Source organism: Physeter macrocephalus, chromosome 14, assembly GCF_002837175.3.
Source record: "Physeter macrocephalus isolate SW-GA chromosome 14, ASM283717v5, whole genome shotgun sequence".
Lineage (NCBI taxonomy): Eukaryota > Metazoa > Chordata > Mammalia > Artiodactyla > Physeteridae > Physeter > Physeter macrocephalus.
This window is the reverse complement of record NC_041227.1, coordinates 24,353,433-24,367,777: the sequence shown is the minus strand read 5'-3', so window position 1 is coordinate 24,367,777 and position 14,345 is coordinate 24,353,433. Positions and strand designations below refer to the sequence as shown.

The 14,345-nt window shown below is 47.8% G+C and overlaps 1 pseudogene; it reads left to right on the top strand.

Moving 5' to 3' along the window:
• The first annotated feature begins 13,653 nt into the window (after positions 1-13,653).
• Positions 13,654-14,120, top strand: LOC102980706 (60S ribosomal protein L23a-like; annotated as a pseudogene).
• The last annotated feature ends 225 nt before the right edge of the window (positions 14,121-14,345 follow it).

Here is a 14,345-nt window from a genome sequence, read left to right as displayed (position 1 = left end):
CATGCCATCTAAATTATGTTTTTAGATCAGAGGAGATGAGATTATAAGGAAGCAGGAGTGGCATCCAGGAGACCATTGAGGAGGTGGAATAGAAAGAGTCTAGTCAAATGGGACTGGTTCCAATTCTGGCTCTGACACCAAACAAGTGTCCTTGGGCACCAGTTTCCTCATCTACAAAGCAGATAATAAGATAGTATGTTTAATGTATTTGACACCAAAATTTCCCCTTTGACATTAGAAACTGTGGTATCCGGCCTCCCAGCTCTCCCGATGATCCTCCCCCCTCCTGGTATCACACCCTTGGTCCCCTGGCACAATGGATAGGGCTGTGGAAATGAGGGTCTATGACTTCTGAGGGTAGGTCATAAAATACAGCTTGCTCTTTTCCCCAGAGGGAGTACTCGGTAAATGGTAGTTTTTATCGTCATCATCAGGAGTCTACATTTTCACAGTGCTGGTCAGAACCCTCTCCACAAACGCTGTACCAGTTTCCTCAGCAGCCAGCAGCATCTGGCAGTTCTCATTTCACTACACACTTGTCAGCGCTTAGTATTAGCAACCTCTTTTATCTTTGTCAATCTTAGAAGTGAAAAATGGTGTCTCTCTCTGCCCTCTTCATTTGGGAACGTGAGCCTATATTTATGTGTATCATGTGTTTATTGGTCACTTGTAATTTCTTTTTTTTAAACAATCTATTCATATTCTTTGCCCTTTACTTGAGTTGGTGGCTTGTTTTTTGTGTGTGTAAGAACTGTTTAGAAATGAAGGGAATTAATCTTTTGTCATATATTTTGCAAACATGTTTTCCTTTTGTTGTCCTTTTATTTATGATGGGTTTTTTTGCCATATGAAAAATTTACTTCTTTTTTTTATATTGTCTCATTACGGTTTTTTTTCCTTTAGGGCTTTAGGATTTCACATCAAAACAAAGGTTTTTCTTTTTCCACTCTAAAATTATAAATGTAATTCACCCATATTTTCTTCTAGAGCATTTATAGCTTCATTAGAGTTAAATCTTTATTCTATCTATAATTCCTCTAAATATAAGAAGTGAGGTGAAGATCTAACTTTTTTGTTTTGTTTTGTTTTGTTTTGCGGTACGCGGACCTCTCACTGTTGTGGCCTCTCCCGTTGCAGAGAACAGGCTCCGGACGTGCAGGCTCAGCGACCATGGCTCACAGGCCCAGCCGCTCCGCGGCATGTGGGATCTTCCCGGACCGGGGCACGAACCCGCGTCCCCTGCATCGGCAGGCGGACTCTCAACCACTGCGCCACCGGGGAAGCCCCCTTATTTTGTTTTCTAATGGCTATCCTAGTTGTCCCAATACCATCTTTTTTTTTTTTTGGCTGCGTTGGGTCTTCGTTGCTACTCACTGGGGCTGCTCTTCATTATGGTGTGCGGGCTTCTCATTGCGGTGGCTTCTCTTGTTGTGGAGCACGGGCTCTAGGTGTGCGGGCTTCAGTAGTTGTGGCACGCAGGCTCAGCAGTTGTGGCTTGCGGGCTCTAGGGCACAGGCTCAGTAGTTGTGGCGCACGGGCTTAGCTGCTCCGCGGCACGTGGGATCTCCCCGGACCAAGGCTCAAACCCGTGTCCCCTGCATTGACAGGCGGATTCTTTTAACCACTGAGCCACCAGGGAAGCCCCCAATACCATCTTTTAAATAACTCATCTTTATCCACTGATTGGAAGTGCCATCTTTATAGTATACTAATTTCCCCTTATTTTTGGAATTGCCTATTCTATTGATCTGTCAATTCCTGTCCCGATAGCATAGCTCTGGAATATATTTTAATATCTGGTAGGGCCAGCACTCACCTCTACCTGCCATGAACTGTCCCTGCCCCCAGCATAATAAAGACAAACCCTTACCACAGCAGGGAAGGCTCTAGGTGCAGCACAATTATGGCAAATGGCGAGGTGGAGGGGGGGTGCGCGTTTCTGACTGAAGGGCTGTTGGGGGGTGGTTCCAGGAAGAGGTGACATCTACTCTGAACCAAAGAAGGCGGGAGGAATGTGACAGGTGGCAAGTGGAGAGGGCATCTCAGTAGGAAAAGGAGCGGGGATAGAAGCTCCAGGGCTTCACACATGCCTGGATTCAAAATACCTGATCTGCAGGTTGGGTAGTAGTAACTCAGCTTATCCATTTATTCTTCACATTCGCTGATTTTTGCCCAGCTGGCTGCAACCTCATAGTTGGTTTGACACCTTTGTTGAAATCTAGGAGAAACTGTCCCATGCCATTTCCTCACTCCTTCTCTATTCAGATAAATTTCCCATGATGCATATCACTAAGAGTCTGACTTGTTGAAATACACTTTCCTAACAACCATGACAAAAGGTAAAAATTACAATTTCATCAATTGCCTTTTCAGAAATGTGTTGCTTTAAAATGTCATCAATTAATCTCTCCTACTCCAAAACCTTCAATGGCTCCCAGTCGCTGGCAGAATCAAGTTAGAGCTCTCTGGCCTGGTGTTTAAGGGCTTCCACAGCCCTGCTGGCCTTACAGCCTTCTGTTCCAGACTGTGAACTCTGCTTCAGACTCACATCTTCTGTCCCTCAATTGCCCATGTGTGACCCCCTTCAAGCCTTTGATCATGCATGCTTCCAGACACACGTTTTTTCCACAAATAGGTATAGACCCCCTACCACATGCCAGGCACCATGATTAGTATGGGTGACACAACAATGAACAACACAGATACAGGTCTTCCCAATTGTAGCCTGCAGGCCAGCAGGAGAGAGAGAGATTAATCAAATGACCACAAAGTTTTTAGTCACAGGATATATATTCGGTTTGTACTTGACAGTTGTGGGACCTGCTAGGAAGGAACTGCCTAGTTATGCGAGAAGGACATAGTGGATCCTGGAGGGCTCCACTGAGGAGGTGACATTTAAGTTGGACATTGAAGAATGCATGGGCGTTCGCTAGGTAGAAAGATACTCTGGGCCATTAACAAAGACATCCTCCACCCCTGCCAGATCTAGGCCCCTCTGAACTCAGAGCGTCAATCTCACAGACCACCCAGCTGGCTCTGGTGGCAGGTCTCCGTCAGTCTTATATCACTTAATGCACTTGTGGTACTTCCCATTTCCTCGGCTATACCTCATCTCCCCAACTGGACCATGAGCTCTCAGGGGCTGGGACAGGCTCTTAGGTGGCAGAGTCCCTGGCAGCATCCTGCACACAGTAGGGACCTACCACTGCATCACTCAGGACCCCATCCTGCCCACTGCCCAGCACAGCCCTGATGTCCGCAACAGAGCGCTGAATTAAGCGCACCCCCCTTAATGCAGACCACACTTTGCAGCTCCCCAGAGAGGGCACCTACCTCCTCTCTCCCTTCTTTCCTAGCACCTTTGGAGAGGCTCGGCCAAAAAGCCAAGGCCAGCTGCAACCTGGCACTACCGCTCCTGGGTGCGCACACAACAAAAACGAGTACAGATGGTCCCCAAAGAACACACCAGGACGGTCTTAGCAGCACTATTCACAGCAGCCCCGGCCTGGAAACTACCAAGTGTTCCATCAGTGCAGAATGGATGATGGTGGTACATCTACACTGTGGAATACTGCTCAGCAATGGAAAGGAACAAACTAGTGGTGCAGGCCCCAACACAAGGACTCTCACGAACTCATGCTTGTGGGCAAAAGAGCACACACGTGCCATAGTAGAACAGGCAGAAGCAATCTGTGGTATCAGAGGTCAGGAGAGTGGTCACCCTTGCCAAAGGTTAGTGACCAGAGGGGGGCTCAAAGGGTCTTTGTGGTGCTGACAAAGTTCTGTTTTTTGATGTGAGAATTGGTCACAAGAGGTGGATTCAGTTTGTAAAAATTTACTGAGCTGTCCACTTAATGACATGTGTTCTTTTCTGTATGCGTGTTATACTTCCATAAAGGTATGAAAAAGGGAAAAAAAAGCTGAGGCCAGTTACCATAGCTGAGCAGCTTAGAGCTTGGTGTAATCCATTATGGCGACCCATACAATACCAGGCACCCGTGCTGGGTGGTAGGATATGTTACCTTATTGGACCAGCCAAATAACAAGGGTGATTATTAACTGCCATTTTGCACACGAAGATAGTGGCTGTGGGAGGGAGATTAAATGACACATCGAGTCCCCCAATAGCTCAGAGACCAGGGGACATGCCCATAGTCACAGAGCTAAAAGCTAGTGGCCGTGCTGGGGTTGGAAGCAGGGCGCGCTGGTCTCCAGGGTGCATGGTGGGCCCTGCCCAGGTGGGACCGCTGAGCCCTACCGCGGGGCACTGTGCTTCACCGACCTCCAGCAGAGCAGAGAGAGGAACCCTCTAGAGCGAGTCTGGGGCTGGGTGGGCAGAGGTTTCTCCCGGGGTTGAGGCTGCTCCGAGGTGGTCAGCCCCTGCCTGGACCCCCAGCTTCTCCGTGCAGCCCCTGCGGGTGGCTGGGCCTGGGAGCCTCCTGGGAGGCAACTCTGGCTGCTCCTCAGCAGGTGATTGGAGGAGAGGCGGGGCCCCTCTGCGAGCTGAGCGGGACGCTGGGAAGCTGGGGCAGGTGGTCCCTCCGTGACGGAGGCTGCAGGTGGGGGTTGTGTGGGGGGATGGGTAGCAGCCAAGGCTTTGGGGCCAGAGATGCTGCACAGAGGCCTTGCTGGTGGCTGGCGTCCTGTGTTTGGCGGTCAGCATCTAGGGCGGGGGTAGAGCAGGGGACATGTTTTGCTCGCATTCAGGCCCTTCCTCGGTGTGATCTCAGGCAGGAGACTTAACTTCTCCAAGCCTCAGTTTTTTCATCTCTGAAATGGGGGGGCACAGTAACAGGAGCTCGTTTCTGAAGGCTGCCGTGCGCTTAAATGCAGGGATGCCTGCAGGGCGCCGGACTGATGCCTGACGTAGAACACCTGCCCAAACCCTAGTTATTGTTAATGATGATGATGTGAATGATAAGTAATTAATGATACAGACATCAGTCAACAAACATTTATTGGGCCCCTACTGTGTGCCAAGGCCTGACCCAGGTGAGGGACTGTGGTTGTGAGATTAGCAGACCCAGGCCTATGCCCATGAAGCTGTGGTGCAGGGGGCCTTGGCCTGGCCCTACCCTCACCATCTCTTTCTTTCTCCTTTCCCTTCTCCCCCGCCCACCTCCCCACCCATCCCTTGGGAAATAGCAGCATTAATGTGGGAGGGAACAGGCTCTACCTCTCACTCACTTTGGGTGAGTTACCTGAGCTCTCTGACACCGAGCCTCAGTTGCCCCATCACGTTGTCTGTAAGGGACAACACAGAAGGCCTCAAGAGATGGTTCCTGCTCCCCTCCCTGTCACCCCCTCCTCTCTTCCCTTCCTCCCTGCTTCCGCTGTTTCCTTCCCTTACTATTCTTTTTTTTCTTTTGATATGGACCATTTTTTGAAGTCTTTATTGAACTTGTTACAATATTGCTTCTGTTTTACATTTTGGTTTTTTGGTTGTGAGGCATCTGAGATCTGAGCTCCCCGACCAGGGGTCAGACCTGCAGCCCCCGCATTGAAAGGCGAACTTTTAACCACCGGACCGCCAGGGAAGTCCCTCCCTTACTATGCTTCCCCCGGCCCAAGCCTTTGGCAACTTAACACCCAAAGGCATTGTCAAGCTCAGCTGATGGTGCCCAGGCCGTGGCAGATACTGTGGACTAACTTACCTGATAGCTGGACTCAACATTTCTCTCTCCCGTGTCTGAACTACAGAAGGTGGGAAGTGAAATTTTTTCTTTCCCAGCCCCCGCCCCCCACCTGCACCCCCGCAGCTGGAAGTGGCCAGGTGACCCTGGCCAGTGAGATGTTAACAAAAGTCTATTGGCAACTCTCTGGGAAAGCTTCCGCTTTGCTGGACTAAGCTTACGCCACCCCTTCCCATCTTCCTCTCACCCTGAATGTGGACAAGATGGCTGGAGCAATAGCAGCCAACTTGCAAGTGTGAGGAAAAGGTCAATAACATCACAGAGACACCAACCCAACATGGCTGACATCAACACCAACAGCTGCGCCACCACTCTTCCTATTTCAGGTATAAAAAACCTTCATGTTTTGTTATAGAGCCAGCTGGGTTTTTGGACCTGTAGTCAAAAGCATCCCTGTCTGATTCACAGGGCTTCTGATTATGGATGGACTGGACAGTAAGGACCCCAGACCCATGTAGCCTTTTCCCTAGAGTGTCAACTCCTTAAAGAGACTGAGGAGGGGGGCTGTGTCAGGGCACCTGCTGTGGCTACTGAGGTGCAGGGTGGGGGGGAATCTGCAGAGGGAAAGGTGCCAGGCTCTGCACAGGTGTGCCCGGGCACTTCCCGAGCCACAGCAGTGTTCCAGGTAAAGAGGATCTTCTGTTTCTATCCTATTTTTTCTTGAGGCACTTGGAGCTGTTCCAAACATCCAAGCCTCCCAGCAACCATGGGGCTGGCAAGGCCTAGACTCTGTCACTCACATCTACTGAGGAGGAAGCTGCAGGAGAGAGAGGAGCGGCCAGCCTGGGGCCGGGCTGCCTGCGGTCATGCTGGGCTGAGCCCCTCTCCCGCCTGTCTGCAGCACCCCAGCCCAAAGCTCAGGGCTATCCAGGCCCTGTTATTTACTGCTGAAGGCTGGAGGTGGGCTGGCTGGGGGCAGGAAGGGCAGGTGCGCAGAGCTCTGGGCCCCTTTCCCAGCCACATGCCTGCCTCCTGCTGACCCCTGACATACTAACTTCCTCCCCAGAAGAGTTTCCTTGAAGAAAGGGGTTCCTCTGTCCAAAAGCAAATTTTGAAAACCACTGAAGTCTGGCCCAAACCTGCTGTTCCAGTAACAGGGAAGCTGCAGCATGGAGAAGTGAAAGTTAGGCAGCTGGTGCGGGGTAGGGCCACACCTAGGGTCGGAGTCGATGGGCTCTCTTGGCCGCTCATCTCCACCTGCTGTCACCTCCAGTTAAGCCCCTGCCCTCCTCTGGAAGAGGAAGGTGCGCCTTGAGGTACCACATGCACACGACAGGTGGGCCAGAGAGCACTGTCCTCTGCAGGCTGCTCGGGCTTCTCCCAAGCACATCTGCCCCTCACTCCCCTGTCCTAGTCCCCTTGCTGTTCCCAACCTAGGGCCTTTGCACTAACTGTCTGCTCCACCTGGAAAGCCTTTCCTCTATAGGGCGGGCCACCTCCTATCAACTGGGTCTCGGCTTGGATGCCGTCTTTTCAGAGAGGCCTTCTCACCCAGAGGCGCAGTCTATCAATGGTCTCTGTTTTAATTGTCTGCCCTAAACATCTCACTTTTGCATATCTTTTTTTCTTTCTTGTCTTGTTTATCATCTCTATGGCCTGTGAACTCCCAGAGAGTGGGCTCCTTGTCTGTCTCAGAACAGTGTCTGGGACGTTGAAGGAACTTAAATGATTGTTGAATGAGTGAAGGAGGAGATTTTTTAAAAACTATACACACAGAGGGTTGCAGGGAGGGCAAGGGTCTGGAGGGCTGCGAGGAGAAGCGTGGGCCTTTGCCTCCTCTGTCTGAGCAGAGGTTGGGGAGCCCTCAGCCCGCCATGGGTCGATGCCTGGTCACCCTATGAGTAAAACAAGGCAGCCAGCACAAACAGTGTGACACTGCTGTGCCACCCTCAAAAAAAAAAAGAAAAAGACAATTATACTCCAATAAAGATGTTTAAAAAAAAAAAAAAGAAAAAGAAAAAGGCCCGTTAATGAGGTAAACACAATCACAACCAGGAAAAATCTTGGCCATGCTTCTTCGAGTCCACCCAGAGCCATTATCTCTAATTGATCTCCAGACATCAGCTGCTGAAGCGTCTGAACCCCTCCTGCATTTTCCAGGTCTGGTTACAAAGCCCTGGCCCACCCAGCCACCAAGTGGGGCCAGGTCTCCTGGAGCAGCTCTTTGCGGGGGGCCGGGGCCTGTCTGGGCCCCACCTGAGAAGCAGGAGCCATCAGGCTGCCAAGGTCGGGGGGGTCGAGAAGCTGTGGAAAAGCCACGACCCATAAATGCTCGGCGCCCCCGGAGCCAAGCAGCCTGCATTGCGGTGCCTTAAGCAGAAGCCTCCGCAAAGCCACCGGGGGGGTTCGCCCTCAAAAAATTGTGACAAAAAACAGGGAGGGCTGGAGAAAGCGCCCTGCCCAAGATACCCCCCTTGAACTGGGGGATATCCAAGAACTGGGGTCAGGAGTTCCACTGTTAAAAACAACAACAGCAATAACAAGAACAGCAGGATGTGGCCATGAGACAACAAGGCCCCTCTGGGTCTCAGTCAGGCTGGACCCAGAGTTGGAGGGGGGTGGGTCACAAGGTCGGCCATTGGTTCAGTGACCATCTGGATGTTTTGAGCTGCTCCTTGCTGGCCCAGCTGGGGACAGACACCTCCTTGCCTGTTGGGTCCTTCGAGACAGAGCAGGGAGTCAGCTACCTGGGTGCCCTGAGGGGCGGTTCCCAGTCAGAGGTCTGAGAAGACAGAGCTGCTCTCATGGACGGAGGCCCACTTAGCGGCTCCTGACCTTGCTCCTGCCTTTTCCCTCGACACAGATAAAGCATCTCCAGGCCAGCCCCACAGGCAGGATTCTGCTCCCGGCATCAGGCAGCTCTCCTGCCTGCACCAGTAAGTTATGGGCACTGCACGCATTTTTTTCCCCCAGATAATGAAGTTGAAAGGCTGCGTCAGCATCCTTGCAAGCACGGGGGTGGATCTGGTGGCCTGGAAGGCGACTGAGACTTTTGAAGCGGACAGGGACAATGATCTGTTCAGGTTTGGGGTATCGACTAACTGCATCAGGCAACTGGCTTTGGAGACGGGATGTTGGTCATTTTGTTTGTTTGTTTTTGTGGTACGCGGGCCTCTCACTGTCGTGGCCTCTCCCGTTGCGGAGCACAGGCTCCAGACACGCAGGCTCAGCGGCCATGGCTCACGGGCCCAGCCGCTCCGCGGCATGTGGGATCCTCCCGGACCGGGGCACGAACCCGTGTCCCCTGCATCGGCAGGCGGATTCTCAACCACCGCGCCACCAGGGAAGCCTGGATGTTGGTCGTTTGCTGCTTCTTTCCCACACAGCTTCAGGGAAGCAGGAGGAAAGAAGAGAGACACGGACGTCTCTGAACCCAGGCTGGCCTGGCGAAACAGCCGTAATGCTCATTTTCTTCAAGTATTTGGAAACTGCAGCAAGTTTCTTCAAAGCACCCGAGGATTGTCAGTGAAATATATTGATCACTAAAACAATGCCCTGTAACAAAGATCTTTGACAATGGGTTTTTCACTTCCCTTTTTGTCCTCTCAAAAAAGAGGTTTCCCAGAAAACTTTCCCTCTCAAGTTTTAGCGATGCCCTATTTTGCCTGTCACCATCTTTAGGAGGATGGGAACGCTGGGCTGTCAATATTTATAGCCCCCAGATTCCAGCACGGAACTGTGATGCTCCTGGCTCACAGCCCACCCGGTCTGCTGGGTGAACAGAAAGGCCTGCAGTCAAAGTGTTTCAGCTTCATGTTTATGTGGATGGATCAATGGTGCCTCAGTATCTTTCCCTCACCAAGAACGGAGTATGAAATTTTTTAAGGCATTAAACATTTTTTTTTTCAAATAGTTCTTTTTTCAAGCCAAGGAAACTTTAAAAAATAAGGACAACAAGGAGGGGAACCATTCCTGCTACGTAGTAAGATATATTAATTAGGTGTATTAGATATTAAGACATATTAGTCTCAATACTTAAAACAGTGTGTGGCTGGCACATGAACAGACAAAGAAACCGGCGGACTGGATAGAAGTACATTCTGTTTCAGATGGAAATTTAGTAAATTATAAAGGTGGCATCTCAAATCAGTGGGAAGAAAATAGATTCCTTAATAAATGATGTTGACACAAAAGGGTAAAGCAGGACCTGTATCTCAGAATATACTAGGATGAGCTCCAAATGGATCAAAGATCAAATATGAAAAATGACAACACGTATATTTTTTTGCTCTGTCAGCTGAGAGGGTCTAAAAGAAAGGACACCCCAGTGGCAATAAGTACACTTATTGCCCGGATCTTGGTTTTTAATATGATTCTATAATATAAGGAAGATATGGCTGATTCTAGGATTGGGGTAGAATATATACAAGATGACCCTGGAGCATCTTGTAGTACCAGAAAGTAAAGAAACACTAAAACAAAATAAAATCCTTCAAAAAACAAACCAACAAAAAACTTCAATGGGGGTATGTCAAAAGAGCACAGGAGCCAACTGAAAGAGCTCCCAGTGGCCAAAGCTGGAACAGTTTGAGCATCAAAATAGATACAGCAGTACTGAGTTATAACCCCAAGTATAGAATAAATAGCCATATAAGTAAATGATTGAATAGATTTATAAATAAGGAAGGAGAGACAAACCTCCCATGCAAAAGAATTCCAAATAATGTATGCAGACACTTTACCCTCAAGGAGGGAAATGATAAACCCCACTCCTTAGGTGTGGGCTGCACATGGTGACTTCCTTCCAAAGCATACAGTACGGAGGGGGGTAAAAGAATAACTTTACAGTGATGACACCTGACAAACATCATGTCAGCTGGTGTGGCCAAGGCAACATCAACGGTCATGAGTCATGGTGACAGTAGGTACACTTGATATGATGTGGTAAAAATGGCACTCTGAGTTTGGGATTGGCAGAGGAAAACTATTATATACAGGATGGATAAACAACAAGGTCCTACTGTATAGCACAGGGAACTATATTCAATATCCTGTGACAAACCATAATGGAAAAGAATATGAAAAGGATATATATGTGTGTGTGTGTGTGTGTGTGTGTGTGTGTGTATGTATAACTGACTCTCTTTGCTGAAATTAAACACAACATTGTAAACCAACTATACTTCAATAAAATGTTTTTTAAATGGCACTCTGTGTCTGTGGTCTTCCTCCTAATAACCCATAACAACAGTTTTATATTGAGAAAAACATCAGACAAATTCCAAAATTCTACAAAATACTTGACCAGTATGCTTTAAAACTGTCAAGGTCGTTGAAACCAAGAAAAGGCTGAGAAACTATCACAGCCAAGAGGAGCCTAAGGAGATGTGACAAGTAAATGTAATAGTGTATCCCAGATAGGACTGTGGAACAGAAAAAGGACATTAGGTAAAAACTAAGGAAATCTAAATAACATATAAACTTTAGTTAATAATGTATCAGTATTGGTTCATTAATTGTAACAAATGTATCATACTAATGTAAGATATTAATAATAGGGGAAACTGTGTGGGGGGGGGGATAATGTGGGAATTCTGCACTAGCTTCTCAATTTTTCTCTAAATCTAAAACTGTTCTAAAAACATGAAAATACTAAAAGAGAACACGGAGGCAGAGTGGAGTTAGGTTTTTTTTAAGACTCAAATGCAGAAGCTATTAAAGAAAAAAACTGATAAATTTGAGTACATAAAAATAAAAATCACACACACACACACCATAAGCAAGCTCAAAAGATAGAGGGCTAAGGCTGGAAAAAAAAGAGGCAATGGCTAACTCTGGGGAATCAAAAGAAAGAAAATGTAATCACAGTGTGATAATTGGCTCAGCTATGAATAACCTATACAGCCATTATAATAGAAATATAATAATTTACCTAAATAGGGAGGTATAAATAATACTGAGGGATGGAAGAAGGAGAAATAATACATGTGTTTATGAGAGGGTGTAATAGTGTACATACTTATCTCCTCCAGCAGGAAATTAAACAACAATAACCAAAATAGCCCAAACTGAAAAATCAAGCACTAGCAGCATGAGCACATGTTATTTAGAAATAGGAGATAAATACCAGAAGAGACAGCTAAAAGATAAGAAAGAAAGGAGGCTGTCTCTGAAGGGTAGAAATTGAAGTGGGGAGGCTGGGACAGGATCTGCTGTTTTTCTATATGATTTTCAAGATATGTATTTTTTATCGATAAAAATGAATACAAATAAACAAAAAAGATGAACACTTGAGAAGCTGTTTCTGAGGGTTAGCTGCCCTGGGGTGATGCGGGAGGGCCTGAGGGGCACAGGGCAGGACCTGAGATCAGCTACCCCACCTGCACATCTTCTCACAGCAGAAATGTGCCAAGGATCATTCTTTGCCTGGAGAAATCCAAACAGCAGCCTTGGTCAAGGTCAGTATTTCAGTGGCTTTTTGTTTTTCTTGCCACAGTACAAACCTTCTACAGTGCCAGGGATTTACTGAGATGGGAAAAGGTTTGTGCTACAGCTTCTCAGATCTTGATAATGGGGCCAGTGGCATTTCAGGCCTTTCTTGGGCTCTCATGGAGGCAAGCTGGGCCCCCTTCACTCAGCTACATAAGGTGGGCTGATCCCAGAGGCCTGTGGGGGGTGTCTGAGTGGAGGGAGGCAAGAAATGGAACATGAGAAGGAAGCCAGCAGTGGACCAGGAAGGCCTGGAGTTGGGAAGAAGGGAAGGAGGCTGGGAACTGAGAAAGTGGCCCCAGCATACCTCAGTGGGTGAGCCCAGAGGGGAGAGGAGGAGAGGGACTAAAATTCAGGCAGCTAAGGCAGCAGACCGCACATTCTCACAAGTTCCACAGGGTCCGCCTCTCATATTGCTCCATGCACATTTCCAGAGAGCAAATGCTGATGCTCAAATACAAATACTGGTTTAGAGAAGTAGCTACAGCAAGACAGTAGCAAAAATTGCAAAGGTGAGGGGCTTCCCTGGTGGCGCAGTGGTAGCGCGTCCGCCTGCCGATGCAGGGGAACCGGGGAGAGGCCACAACAGAGGGAGGCCCACATACCACAAAAAAAAAAAAAAAAAAAAAAAAAAATTGCAAAGGTGAAGAGACTGATGATGGGTAGATGCTGAGGGATGTCAAAGAATGGTGCTGCCTCCACCCTTTCCCATTCTACTCCCCTGATACGTCCAGGGACCAGTAAAGGTCCAGAGTATATTTACGTTTTGCTTACATGCTGGGATTATAAAAGATCCTCACAAGAAAAAGGGATAAAACATGAGCATTTGGGAAAGAAAGAAAGACGGAAAGGAAGGAAGGAAGGAAGGAAGGAAGGAAGGAAGGAGGGAAGGAAGGAGGGAAGAAAGAAAGATGCTGCCTCTCACAGTGAAGCCCAAGTTACTCTTTATGTTCATAAGACCTACTGCCCTCCTTGACCTCCCCTCAGGGAAGACTGCTGAGGTCAAGAGCCCTCAACCTCCCCAAGGGCAGACCTCCAGAGTCAAGAGGCTCTGAAATATTACTGGGAAACTGTGCTTTTGATCAACATAAAATACCTCACTTTGCCCTATTTAATGCTTTTTTTGCCTTGAACTTGTTTGACACTAATAGCACTGCCCTCTCTTTCTTATGTTTTAATATTCCTTTTTGTGTCATTTGAAAAGTCTTTTATAAATACCAAATGGATTTTATCATTAAAAAACCTCATCTGAGCCTTTTTGACCCTTTGTAGTGGAATTTAACCCATTTACGTTTATTGTGATTTGCTAGTGTTTCATCTTGTTCCTGTTAGTTTACCTATCTTTTCCATTTACTATATCTCTTTTTGGTTGCTTCTTCTTTTATTCCCTCATTTAATTACTCTTGCTGGACTGATCAAGTTTTCTTTGGTTCTTTTATTTTTCTCTAGTCATTTAGAAGTTCTACATTCTATTTCTATTCCATGAAGATTACTGTTTAATTTTCAAGAACACATTGGCTTTTTCACGATGATGGCACCGAAGGCAAAGAAGGAAGCCCCTGCCCCTCCCAAAGCCGAAGCCAAGGGAAAGGCTTTGAAGGCCAAGAAAGCAGTGTTGAAAGTCGTCCACAGCCACAGAAGAAGAAGATCTGGACATCACCCACCTTCTGATGGCCAAAATACTGCAGCTCAGGAGGCAGCCCAAATAACCTCAGAAGAGCGCCCCTAGGAGAAACAACTTGACCACTATGCCATCATCAAGTTTCCCCTCATCACCAAGTCAGCCATGAAGAAGATAGAGGACAACAACACACTTGTGCTCATTGTGGATGTCAAGGCCAATAAGCACCAGATTAAACAGGCTGTGAAGAAGCTCTATGACACTGGTGTGGCCAAGGTCAACACCCTGATCAGGCCTGATGGAGAGAAGAAGCCCTGTGTTCAACTGGCCCCGACTATGATGCTTTGGATGTTGCCAACAAAATTGGGATCATCTAAACTGAGTCCAGCTGGCTAATTCTAAATAAAAAAGGTTTTCACTATTAAAAAAAAAAAAACAAAACACACACATCAGAACTGCTGCTTCCTTAAGAGACCATTAAATCCTTGGACATGGCAAAGTTTCCATTCTGCTATTTCTCCCCTGAGCTCACACCCTGCCTGGGCTTCAGGGCAGCCTGAGGAAGGGGAAGGAGGAGATTACCATTGCTATCAAGCTCTTAA